Below are 14,248 nucleotides of genomic sequence, written 5' to 3'. Positions count from 1 at the left end.
CTGGAAAACAATATATTTGTAATAGCTTGCACACAGTTTAATTATAAAACATGTTTCCTCTTTCTCATCCTCTTTTCATTTGAAGGAACTATTGCCACTGCTAAATTGCAGCTCAGCTGTTAATATTGTTTCAGTGACTTATAAGACCAGTCACAGTACCTCAACTACTATTAGATGGATTAAAAAGAAAAAAAAGTACACATAATTTGAGAAAAAGACCCATGGTCATACCATTAGTACAATTACAAAAAGAGATAAGATTCAGGTTCTCCAGTGTTTTTAAGGAGATATACAGGTGTTGTTGAAAATTGTTACTCCTCCTTTGGGGTGTTAAGTTTGGGATTCTCTTTGCTCAAGTTACCTTCATGTTGATCTATGCTTTTCTTCTCCTAGAGGTAACATGTGGTCCTGAACTGCTCGTGAAACACTGAGTGAATTTTCTGAGTCCAGATTTATACAGAGGGAATTTGTTGTATTTTAGTGGTAATTAGATTTTCATTTATTTTTAAGTCACCAGATAGGTGTATCAAGTGTTCATTTTTAAATTGTTTAGGGATGATTATTTTATTTAAACATGACCAAGAGTCTCCATTACATTTGAAATGATGGGAAATGTGTGCCATTTTACATTAGGTGCCTCTCAGGAAAGCAAGAGAGAGGAATTTAATAGCCACATGAGACACTGTAATCACTGCCCCCCCAACACAAAGTTTTTTGTGGTTATTTTGGGACTATAAATAATTAAGACTATGGAGAAGTTTGTCTTATGACATGTATATTGTCGGAAAGCTAAAAATGTTTGTTTTATTTTATGTGTTTCAATATTTCATGCAACATATAAAATTAAGACTATGTTCATAATTCATTTGGTATCAAAAATAAAAGAGACACTGACTCCAGTAAAGTTTAATAAAATAAAATTGTTTTGTGCCTTATAAATCAAAATAGCACAATTAATTCTACATTCCCTAAACTGACTATTGTTTCTTTTTATATACTCCTAGCCTGTTAGAAACTAGTGTGAACTTTGGCAACATTTTAATTTAAAACTCAGGCATTTCTTTGGGTGCTGCATTACAAGCAATCAGTAAATTATCCAATAAAGATTAAAGGAGGCATGCAATACAAAATTCAGTTAAATTGCATATGATTGCTTAATATGTTGAGAGCTGTTTCTACAGGCAACCAGAATTATAATTATGCATTGCTAATGAAGTATTGTTTTATCTTCCATATCTGTATTTCCCATTGACTCACACAGCTTTTGCTCCATTTTAATGTGATCTCTTCCCAGCTGCCCTAAAAAGCTATTGCTATAGTCATCCTCTTAGTTATTTTACTCTAAGACTTGCCTTGATGGTTTTATTAAATCGGAGGCCAATGTTTAATAATCAGGATATTTCTAAAGTAATTTAATTACCAACATTGAAGGTGACAGAGATACACACAAGTCATGTTTATGCCCCTGTTTAATTGAGCACCCAACACGTTTTAGACACAGAATACTTTGTTCTTCAATGAAGTTGCAGATTGTTCTGTATTCTCTGCCTATGTAAAAGAATATGATGAATACCAGATTTTAGCATTTTACTGACTTTCATGTTTTAGGGTTTCCTACCTGTGATTAAAGGATAAAGATAACACATAGTGCTAATTTTATAGGAAGAATGGTCAATAGGCAGTTTTGTAAATGCAGGAGACTTTTCTTAACAAGATTCTGTGTTTGTAGATAAATTCAAAAGTCTACCAGCTGAAATACTATACTAAATCCAAACTATATAAAATGGCAGTTACCTCTTGGGGTTAGAATTAGGAGGGGGAATATGGCCTTGGGGATTTCATTCTTTTACACCTTGCTGCATTGCTAGAAATTGTTACAATGAACACACCACTTATAATGATTCTCTTTATAAAAAGCAAACTAACAAAAGAGTTTACTAGTCACAAAATTTCACTCTCCACCAAATTCAGCCTAGGCAGTGTCTTACTTGTTTTGGCTTTCCTGTACTTCCCCACCATTTCTCCAAAATTTACCTACCTACAACTACATTTCTCCAAAATTGGCAATGTATACTTTTGGGTTAATGTGCTAAATTAACACTTTCTACTGTGTCACTAGTAGTGCTTTATAGTTCTCTAAATTCCTCTCATATATTGACTCAGGTAACTGACAGCCTAAAGCAAGAACATTAAGGTGTCAGAATTTTTTAGCCAGGAGTGAAGCTTGGGTGGTGAAATATTTGCTAACGTTCAAATCAAACCATGTAATTATTTTCTTGTTTCTGGCTGCCTCTAAGGTTAGCCTTGTTACTATGTGGCAGTTAAAATATACCAAGTACACAGAAAATATAAAAACTCTCATAAACCCACTTGTGAGTTGTATTTTTACTTTTTTTTAATGATGATTTTCTAGTATATAGGATTTTCATCCATGCATGATTGATATACTCGTTTGGGGGGTTTTGGACAAATCCATACCCTTTTCCTTCTAGGGAATGACAGAATCCATTATACCAAAGGAGCAATTTTCAAATGCAATTACTGAAGGGAGAGATAACATATTAACACATTAACACCTTACTGAAAATTAGATTTTATTAGCTCAAACAGTTTGGTGAAGAAGAAAAAGAACGTTGGTCTCATATATTAATCGATTCTCTTCATTTGTAGAACAGAACTGTGTTGCTGTCTTTTCCAAACTGTGGATTTGATTTTGCAGTTTGAGAAACAGTCCTTTGCCATTAACAAGTCACAGTTACCAATTGCTCTATTAAAAGTTACACTATCTTGAGAAAGCTTGTTACAAGTATCCTCGTGTTTTCATACATTCTTTGGCAAACAAGAGTTAACACAGTACAAGTTTCTTAAGTACTAGTAATAAAGGAAGCTTTGGGAATATTTGAAAGAAGCAAACTATGGTTTAGTTTACAATGTTGAAGGATTTTTTTTTTCTTCTTGCCAACATATTTGTGTTCAATAGAAAAGTTACATGAATCTTATGAAAATTGCTGCCGGCATTGGTGCCTATCCTAGCTCCTGCTTTTCAATAGCCTAGGGGAATCTCCAAATTGTTATCTGTATAAAGTGCCTTTAGATGTATCACACCAACTTCTGGAAAAGGCCTTAAAACAAAAATATGGGGAAATAGTGGCAAATGGCACAAGCTTCACTGTTTTCTCAAGGGATAAATGACAATGCTAATAAACATGGGTGGTTTGTTTTAACCCTAACCTTCTTGCTGCTTCCTGCCTTCTCAGTTGACCATGATCATATTTGTGTCTTGCTTGTTTGTGTTTAACTTGCCCAAGTTCTCCTGGTACTTTTGCAGAAAAACATTCACATCTCCTGATTCCTCAGATAGTACTTTTTCTGCTGACCCATGCTGTTTTTCTCAGTTCTCTGTTCGTAAATAATATGTCAGAAAGGGTTTCATTGCCATTTGTTAGCTCTCTAAAGTACTCTGTAAGAGCTGGACTTTAGGAGATTTGAGGCAACTTACTTCCTCTCCCTCAATATTCAATCATGAAGAAGAGGAAAAGACGTGGTTGTGAATAAACTAAAATTAGCTGTGACTTGTAGATTTATATATTACAAAGCATATAATCACCCTTTCCTCTATTCTACATTGTTTGGTCCTAGTCATCTAACAATTAGACTGATATGAATTAGAATAATAAGGATTGAGGGGGGACCTTCAAGATGGCAGAGGAGTAAGATGTGGAGATCACCTTCCTCCCCACAAATACATCAAAAATATATCTACATGGGGAACAACTCCTACAGAAAACCTCCTGAACACTGGCAGAAGACCTCATACTTCCCAAAAGGCAAGAAACTCCCCACATACCTGGGTAGGGCAACAGGAAAAAGAAAAAACAGAGACAAAAGAATAGGGACGGGACCTGCACTTCTGCGAGGGAGCTGTGAAGGTGGAAAAGTTTCCACACACTAGGAAGACTCTTCACTGGTGGAGATGAGGGTGGGTGGGGGGGAAGCTTCGGAGCCACAGAGGAGAGTGCAGCAACAGGGGTGCAGAGGGCAAAGTGGAGAGATTCCCGTACAGAGGATTGGTGCTGACCAGAACTCACCAGCCAGAGAGGCTTGTCTGCTCATCTGCCGTGGCAGGTGAGGGCTGGGAGCTGAGGCTCTGGCTTCAGAGGTCAGATCCCAGGGAGAGGACTGGGGTTGGCTGCGTGAACACAGCCTGAAGGGGCTAGTGTGCCACAGCTAGCCGGGAGGGAGTCCGGGAAAAAGTCTGGAACTGCCTAAGAGGCAAGAGACCATTACTTCGGGGTGCGCCAGGAGAGGGGATTCAGAGCACTGCCTAAATGATCTCCAGAGATGGGCGCGAGCCTCGGCTATCAGCGCAGACACCACAGACATGCATGAAACGCTAAGGCTGCTGCTGCAGCCACCAAGAAGCCTGTGTGCAAGCACAGGTCACTATCCACACCATCCCTCCTGGGAACCTGTGTAGCCCGCCACTGCCAGGGTCCCGTGCTCCAGGGACAACTTCCCCAGGAGAACAAACAGTGCCCCTCAGGCTGTTGTAACGTCACGCTGGCATCTGCCGCTGCAGGCTCGCCCCGCATTCCATACACCTCCCTCCTCCCCGGGCTGAGTGAGCCAGAGCCCCTTAATCAGCTGCTACTTTAACCCTGTCCTTTCTGAGTGAAGAACAAATGCCCTCAGGTGACCTAAATGCAGAGACGGAGCCAAATCCAAAGCTGAACCTCAGGAGCTGGGCGAACAAAGAAGAGAAAGGGAAATTTCTCCCAGCAGCCTCAGGAGCAGCGGATTAAATCTCCACAATCAACTTGATGTACCCTGCATCTCTGGAATAACTGAACAGACAACGAATCATCTGAAGATTGAGGCGGTGGGCATTGGTAGCAAATGTAGACTTGGGGTTTGTATTCTACATCTAATTTGTTTCTGGTGTTATGTTTATCTCAGCTTAGTATTCAGAGCTTATTATCATTGGTAGATTTGTTTATTGATTTGGTTGCTCTCTTCCTTTATTATTTATATATATATATATATATATATATATATATATATATATATATATATATATATATATACATATTTTCCCCTTTTTCTCTTTTTCAGAGTGTGTATATGTATGCTTCTTTGTGTGATTTTATCTGTATAGGTGTGTTTTACCATTTCTCCTAGGGTTCTGTCCGTTTTTGTTTGTTGTTTGTTTTTTTTAGTATAGATTTTAATGCTTGTTATCATTATTGGCTTTGTTTATTGGTTTGGTTGCTCTCTTTTTTCAATACCTTTTTATTTCTTTTATTTTAATAATATTTATTTTTATTTTTTTATTTTAATAACTATTTTTTTCTTCTTCTTCTTTCCTTTTTTTCCCCCCTTTTCTTCTGAATTGTGTGGCTGTCAGGGTCTTGGTGCTCTGGCCGGGTGTCAGGCCTGAGCCCCTGATGTGGGAGAGCTGAGTTCAGGACATTGATCCATCAGAGGACTCCTGGTGCCACATAATAGCAATTGGTGAGAACTCTCCCAGAGATCTCCATCTCAATGCTAAGACCCAGATCCACTCAACAACCAGCAAGCTCCAGTGCTGGACACCCTAAGCCAAAAAACTAACAAGACAGGAACAGAACCCCACCCATTAGCAGAGACACTGCGTAAAATCATAATAAGTTCACAGACACCACAAAACACACCACCGGATGTGGTCCTGTCCACCAGAAAGACAGGATCCAGCCTCATCCACCAGAACACAGGCACCAGTCCCCTCCACCAGGAAGCCTACACAACCCACTAAACCAACCTTAGCCACTGGGGGTAGACACCAAAAACAATGGGAACTACGAATCTGCAGCCTGTGAAAAGGATACCCCAAACACAGTAAGTTAAGCAAAATGAGAAGACAGAGAAATACACAGCAGATGAAGGAGCAAGATAGAAAGCCACCAGACCAAACAAATGAAGAGGAACTAGGCAGTCTACCTAGAAAATAATTCAGAGTAATGATAGTAAAGATGATCCAAAATCTTGGAAATAGAATGGAGAAAATATAAGAAACACCTAACAAGGACCTAGAAGAACAAAAGAGAAAACAAACAATGATGAACAACACAATAAATGAAATTAAAAATTCTCTACAAAGAATCAAAGGCAGAATAACTGAGGGAGAAGAACGGATAAGTGACCTGGAAGATAAAGTAGTGGAAATAACTACCACAGAGAAGAATAAAGAAAAAAGCGTGAAAATAATTGACGACAGTCTCAGAGACCTCTGGGACAACATTAAATGCACCAACATTTGAATTATAGGGGTCCCAGAAGAAGAAAAGAAACACAAAGGGACTGAGAAAATATCTGAAGAGATTATAGTAGGAAACTTCCCTAATATGGGAAAGGAAAGAGTCAATCAAGTCCAGGAAGAACAGAGAGTCCCATACACGAAAAATACAAGGAGAAACATGCCAAGACACATATTAATCAAACTATCAAAAATTAAATGCAAAGAAAAAATATTAAAAGCAGCAAGGGAAACACAACAAATAACATACAAGGGAATCCCAATAAGGTTAACAGATGATCTTTCAGCAGAAACTCTGCAAGCCAAAAAGAAGTGGCAAGACATATTTAAAGTGATGAAAGGGAAAAACCTACAACCAAGATTACCCTACCAAGCAAGGACTTCATTCAGATTCGACAGAGAAAATAAAACCATTACAGACAAGCAAAAGCTAAGAGAATTCAGCTTTACCACAAATGCTAAAGGAACTTCTCTGGGCAGGAAACACAAGAGAAGGAAAGACCTACAATAACAAACACAAGACAATTAAGAAAATGGTAAAAGGAACATACTTATTGATAACTACCTTAAATGTAAATGGATTAAATACTCCAACCAAAAGACATAGACTGGCTGAAAGCATACAAAAAACAAGACCCATATATATGCTGTCTACAAGAGACCCACTTCAGACCTAGGGACATATACAGACTGAAAGTGAGGGGATGGAAAAAGGTACTCCATGCAAATGGAAATCAAAAGAAAGCTGGAGTAGCAATTCTCATATCAGACAAAATAGACTTTAAAATAAAGACTATTACAAGAGAGAAAGAAGGACACTACATAATGATCAATAGATCAATCCAGGAAGAAGATATAACAATTATAAATATTTATGAACCCAACATAGGAGCACCCCAATATATAAGGCAAATGTTAACAGCCATAAAAGGGGAAATCGACAGTAACACAATCGTACTAGGGGACTTTAACACCCCACTTTCACCGATGGACAGAACACCCAAAATGAAAGTAAATAAGGAAACACAAGCTTTAAACGATACATTAAAGAAGACGAACTTAATTGATATTTATAGGACATTCCATCAAAAAACAACAGAATACACTTTCTTCTAAAGTGCTCATGAAATATTCTCCAGGATAGATCATATTTGGGTCACAAATCAAGCCTTGATAAATTTAAGAAAATTGAAATCATATCAAGTATCTTTTCTGACCACAGTGCTCTGAGACTAGATATCAATTACAGGAGAAAAACTATTAAAAATACAAACACATGGGGGGTAAACAATATGCTAATAAATAACCAAGAGATCACTGAAGAAATCAAAGAGGATACCAAAAAATACCTAGAAACAAATGACAATGAAAACACGACAGCCCAAAATCTAAGGGATGCAGCAAAAGTAGTTCTAAGAGGGAAGTTTATAGCAATACAATCCTACCTCAAGGAACAAGAAACATCTCAAATAAACAACCTAACTGTACACCTAAAGCAATTAGAGAAAGAAGAACAAAAAACCCCCAAAGTTAGCAGAAGGAAAGGAATCATAATGATCACATCAGAAATAAATGAAAAAGAAATGAAGGAAACAATAGCAAAGATCAATAAACTAAAAGCTGGTTCTTTGAGAAGATAAACAAAATTGATAAATCATTCGCCATACTCATCAAGAAAAAAAGGGACAAGGCTCAAATCAATAGAATTGGAAATGAAAAAGAAGAAGTAACAACTGACACTGCAGAAATACAAAGGATCATAAGAGATTACTACAAACAACTATAGGCCAATAAAATGGACAACCTGGAAGAAATGGACAAATTCTTAGAAAAGCACAATCTTCTGAGATTGAACCAGGAAGACACAGAAAATATAAACAGACAAATCACAAGCACTGAAATTGAAACTGTCATTAAAATCTTCCCACAAACAAAAGCCCAGGACCAGATGACTTCACAGGATAATTCTATCAAACATTTAGAGAAGAGCTAACACCGACCTTTCTCAAAATCTTCCAAAATATAGCAGAGGGAGAAAAACTCCCAAACTCATTCTATGAGGCCACCATCACCCTGATATCAAAACCAGACAAAGATGTCACAAGAAAGAAAATTACAGGCCAATATCAATGATGAACATAGATGCAAAAATCCTCAAATACTAGCAAACGTAATCCAACAGCACATTAAAAGGATCATACACTTGATCAAATGGGGTTTATCCCAGGAATACAAAATTTCTTCAATATATGCAAATCAATCAATGTGATAAACCATATTAACAAATAGAAGGAGAAAAACCATATGATCAACTCAATAGCTGCAGAAAAAGCTTTTGACAAAATTCAACACCATTTATGATAAAAACCCTCCAGAAAGTAAGCATAGAGGGAACTTACCTCAGCGTAATAAAGGCCATATATGACAAACCCACAGACTACATGTTTCTCAATGGTGAAAAACTGAAACCATTTCCCTTAAGATCAGGAACAAGAAAAGGTGGCCCAATCTCACCACTATTATTCAACATAGTTTTGGAAGTCCTAGCCACAGCAATCAGAGAAGAAAAAGAAATATAAGGAATCCAATTCAGAAAAGAAGTAAAGCTGTCACTGTTTGCGGATGACATGATCCTATACATAGAGAATCCTAAAGATGCTACCAGAAAACTACTAGAGCTAATCAATGAATTTGAGAAAGTAGCAGGATACAAAATTAAGGAACAGAAATCTCTTGCATTCCTATACACTAATGATGAAAAATCTGAAAGAGAAATTAAGGAAATACTCCCATTTACCATTGCAACAAAAGGAATAAAATACCTGGGAATAAACCTACCTAAGGAGACAAAAGACCTGTATGCAGAAAACTATAAGACACTGATGAAAGAAATTAAAGATGATACAAACAGATGGAGAGATATACCATGTTCTTGGATTGGAAGAATCAACATTGTGAAAATGACTATACTACCCAAAGCAAGCTACAGATTCAATGCAATTCCTATCAAACTACAATGGCATATTTCACAGAACTAGAAAAAAATTTTCACAATTTGTATGTAAACATAAAAGACCCTGAATAGACAAAGCAATCTTGAGAAAGGAAAACTGAGCAGGAGGAATCAGGCTCCCTGACTTCAGACTATACTACAAAGCTACAGTAATCAAGACAGTATGGTACTGGCACAAAAACAGAAATATAGATCAATGGAACACGATAGAAAGCCCAGAGATAAACCCACGCACATATGGTCACCTTATCTTTGATAAAGGAGGCAAGAATATACAATGGAGAAAAGGCAGCCTTTTCAATAAGAGGTTCTGGGAAAACTGGACAGCTACATGTAAAAGAATGAAATTAGAATACTCCCTAACACCATACACAAAAATAAACTCAAAATGGATTAAAGACCTAAATGTAAGGCCAGACACTATAAAACTCTTAGAGGAAAACATAGGCAGAACACTCTATGACATAAATCACAGGAAGATCCTTTTGACCCACCTCTTAGAGAAATGGAAATGAAAACAAAAATAAACAAATGGGACCTAATGAAACTTGAAAGCTTTTGCACAGCAAAGGAAACCATAAACAAGACGAAAAGAGAACCCTCTGAATTGGAGAAAACATTTGCAACTGAAGCAGCTGACAAAGGATTAAGCTCCAAAATATACAACCAGCTCATGCAGCTCAATATTGAAAAAACAAACAACCCAATCCAAAAATGGGCAGAATATCTAAATAGAGATTTCTCCAAAGAAGATTGCCAACTAGCACATGAAAAGATGTTCAACATCACTAATCATTAGAGAAATGCAAATCAAAAACTACAATGAGGTATCACCTCACACCATTCAGAATGGCCATCATCAAAAAATCTACAAACAATAAATGCTGTAGAGGGTGTGGAGGAAAGGGAACCCTCTTGCACTGTTGGTGGAAATGTAAATTGATACAGCTACTATGGAAAACAGTTTGGAATTTCCTTAAAAAACTAAACATAGAACTACCATACGACCCAGTAATCCCACTACTGGGCATATACCCTGAGAAAACCGTAATTCGACAAGAGTCATGTACCCCAATGTTCATTTCAGCTCTATTTACAATAGCCAGGTCATGGAATCAACCTAAGTGTCTATCAACAGATGAATGGATAAAGAAGATGTGGCACATATATGCAATGGAATATTACTCAGCCATAAAAAAAACAAAATTGAGTTATTTGTAGTGAGGTGGATGGACCTAGAGACTGTCATACAGACTGAAGTAATTCAGAAAGAGAAAAACAATACCATATGCTAACACATATATATGGAACCTTAAAAAAAAAAAAGGTTCTGAAGATCGTAGGGGCAGGACAGGAATAAATATGCAGACACAGAGAATGGACTTGAGTACACAGGGAGGGGGAAGGCTAAGCTGGGACGAAGTGAGAGAGAGGCAGAGACATATATACACTACCAAATATAAAATAGATAGCTAGTTGGAAGCAGCCGCATAGCACAGGAAAATCGGGTCGGTGCTTTGTGACCACACAGAGGGGTGGGATAGGGAGGGTCAGAGGGAGACGCTAGAGGGAGGGGATATGGGGATATATGTATACGTATAGCTGATTCACTTTGTTATACAGCAGAAACTAACACACCTATGTAAAGCAATTATACTCCAATAAAGATGTTAAAAATAAAAAAAAAAAAGAATTTAGAGTGGAAAGGGTTTTTCCTGGCTCAAATTCCCATTTTAATACTGTCTTCCCCTAATAAGTTCTTAATTTACTGGTAAAATTGCTATTTGCTTTTGTTTTTTTTTGTTTTTTTTTTTTTCCTGCTTTGGCTTATGTCTAGAATCTTAGACATTCAGTATCTTGGAAACATTCCTTTTTTCCAGTCATAAACTGTAATCATGAAAGTGTTCAAATTTCCCCCATATTTATTTCTGAATTGTAAGGGAGAGGGGATAGTAAAAAAAAAAAGGAAGCAAATTAGGCAGAAGTGAGAGGTTAAAAGAGAAGTTTCAGAGTAATCTCTGCATAGTGACAATTGGTGAAACAGACTTAAATTTGCCACAAGAATAACTAAGTTTAAGAATAACTAACTACCCTTTCCTTTTATCTTCAGCTTCTTTGTTTCCTTAATGATTTCCAAAAATTTTTAAATTAGAAAAGAACTTTTGTCACTATCAAATATAGAAGCAGTATTTTTTAAATAAATCGATTACTACACCCAAAGTCAGGTAGAATTGTGTTTGAGTCCCAGACCCTCCACTGTTGGTTTTAGGAGCTAGTATGAATCATTGCACCTCTCAAAGCATGCATTTCCTATGTTCAAGCATGCACGAAGAGAAAGTATCCACTCATAAGAATGATGTGGTTAATACATGAGATAATCTATATGAGAATGCTTTCTAAACTGTAAAAAGCCATTCAAATGTAAAGTATTTAATTCAACATGTTTCAGACCCTGTTTATCTCTCCAAGCATATCTTATTACTTTCTTCCTTACTAAATTTTCTACATTCCTACTGGCTTTCCTTCTGCTCCTTAAACCCACTAAATTCTTTTTTGCCCCAGGGCTTATGCACAAGCTGTTTCCTCTTCCTGGTATGTTCTTTCCTCTGATCTTTATGTTGCTGGATGCTTCTTGCTATTAGATGTCAACTTGATCGAAATTATAGTCAACAATACTGTATTATAAACATCAAAGCTGCTAAGAGACTGGATCTTAATTGTTCCCACCACACACACACACACAAAAGATAATTATATGGTAGAGGTTTAGCTAACGCTATGGTAGTAATCATATTGCAGTATATAAGTGTATCAAGTCAACATGTTGTACACCTTAAACTTACACAATGTTATATGTCAATTATATTTCAATTTAAAAAAAGCAACAGAGCACTGACTTTGGCTGCTGTGCAGCCTGGGTTCAAAACTCTGCTGTAATTCTCATTTAACTCTATGACCTTGGGGAGGGGTCAATTCAATTCTATGCATTTCAGTTTCTTCTCCTATAAAATTTCTGCAATAGTATATACCACATGCAATTGTTTGGGGGATTACATTGTTAATATTAGGACACATAGAAGCAGTATATAAATGGTTGCCATTTTTAAATGTCACTTCCCCAGAGAGGCCTTCCCAGACCACCCAATCTAGAGTAGCCACCCATTCAAGCTCTTTGCACACATTTTAATTATTGGCATAGTACTTATTATTCAGCAATATGTTTTGTATACCTGTCTATTTATTCATTTTCCTGTCTGTTTGCCTTTTCTCCCCACTAGAATCTAAGCTCCCTGAAGTTATAGACAATGTATCTCTTGTTCAATGCTATAACTCCAATGCTCCCAAATTGCCTTATACATAATAGGCATGCAATTAACTTGTGTTGGCTGAATTAATGAATCTTTTAAACTGCCTTCACCCCCATTTTATGCTTCCCTCCCTTCAAAGGAGGGAAATAACTTAACCAGGAGCAATAAGGCTAGTTAATGTCAGAACTGAGTTTTCTTGATTCATGACCCAAGCCCAGGGCCAGAAGTAAGGAGTCTTGTGTTTAAATCCCATTTCTCATTCTCATTCATCTTTGTGGAAATGGGAAAGTAATTTAAACATACTAAGCTTCATTTTTCTTATCTGTAAAAGTAGAAAAAATATATGAGATGACCCCTCAAGATTAAAAAGCCAAAACCAAAGAAGGCTTTTAGTTTTCAATTTAGCAAGGCAGTTAGAAGCTTTGGACAACAGATATAAATGTAGGGACTCTGCAAGGTCCCTTTGAACTATTAAGAATCCTTGATCCAGTCTTTCTACTTAGGAAAGATGATCGCATTCTGCATCAGTGCTAAAGTCATCTCTTGGTATGTTTAAACATTTCTTTCTACAACAGTCTTGACAATCAATCTTTTCTCTTCTTTTTTTCTCCTCAAAGTGTGTTCCTTCCAGTCATTTTAATCTGACATGATCCCTGATCCCATGTCCAGTCATTGCACCTATGAAACTGTCATGTAAGTTAAGAATATTATGAACATAAAAACTGTAATTAACAAACCATTGTAGAGCCTCCTTGATATTTTTGGCAGCTCTTGGTATTCTAGTTTCTCTTTGAAACCTTCAAAGTAGTCACTATTCCCTAATACCTGGAATGTATCTATGCCTTAATTCCTGGAATGCGTCTATTGAAGTTAAATATTGATAAATATTGATAGATATATTGATAGATAATATATATGTCAAATTATCTGGTTAGTTTATACTTTTGTTCAGTCTGTAGGCTATCTATATGCTTGGTACAGTCATCTTTTCCTATCTTGGAGTACAATACAATTGGCTGTTCTGTGATAGGCCTGGGCCCTTTTTGATGATGATATTTACTTCTTTCTCTACGAAACTTAGGACCATGGCAATTAGGTGCTGTGTAAATTAAAGGTGGAATGAAGTGTTTGGAAAGATAATTGCTCCTTTTATTCATAAGTCTGCATGCTGGAGGACAAAATCTATTAAAAAAACTGCATTAGGTGTTTTTTTCTTCCTGTTTTCAGTATTGGAAATATTTCTTAACTTATGTTCAAAGGTAAAAGACATATTTCCAAATGACCAGAGAAAAACAGGTTGGGGAACTTATTGCTTCTGTAGGAAATGTAAAGCTCATGTCCTCATGGATATTATTAAATCAAATTCAGGTTGTCTGTGTGCTTGGCGGCAGCAGGGTTTTGACCATCAGCTTAGGTCACGCTAAATTACATAGTGGAGTGAGATGTCTGGCCAAGAAGCCTGGTCAGAATGAGTCTTGGAACAAATTTCAAAACCATTTGGCCTCCATGTGAGTATTGTCTTGTCTTAAAACAAGAGGAAACCAGGCTACTAGGTCAGCAAGCTAAGAAATGGTTCTGAATGCTGGAGCACAGTATTGTAAAATATTGAAATAATTAAGTCTTCTCTTTTGTTGT

Source organism: Balaenoptera musculus, chromosome X (genome assembly GCF_009873245.2).
Source record: "Balaenoptera musculus isolate JJ_BM4_2016_0621 chromosome X, mBalMus1.pri.v3, whole genome shotgun sequence".
NCBI classification, from domain to species: domain Eukaryota; kingdom Metazoa; phylum Chordata; class Mammalia; order Artiodactyla; family Balaenopteridae; genus Balaenoptera; species Balaenoptera musculus.
Note: the sequence above shows the minus strand (reverse complement) of the source record.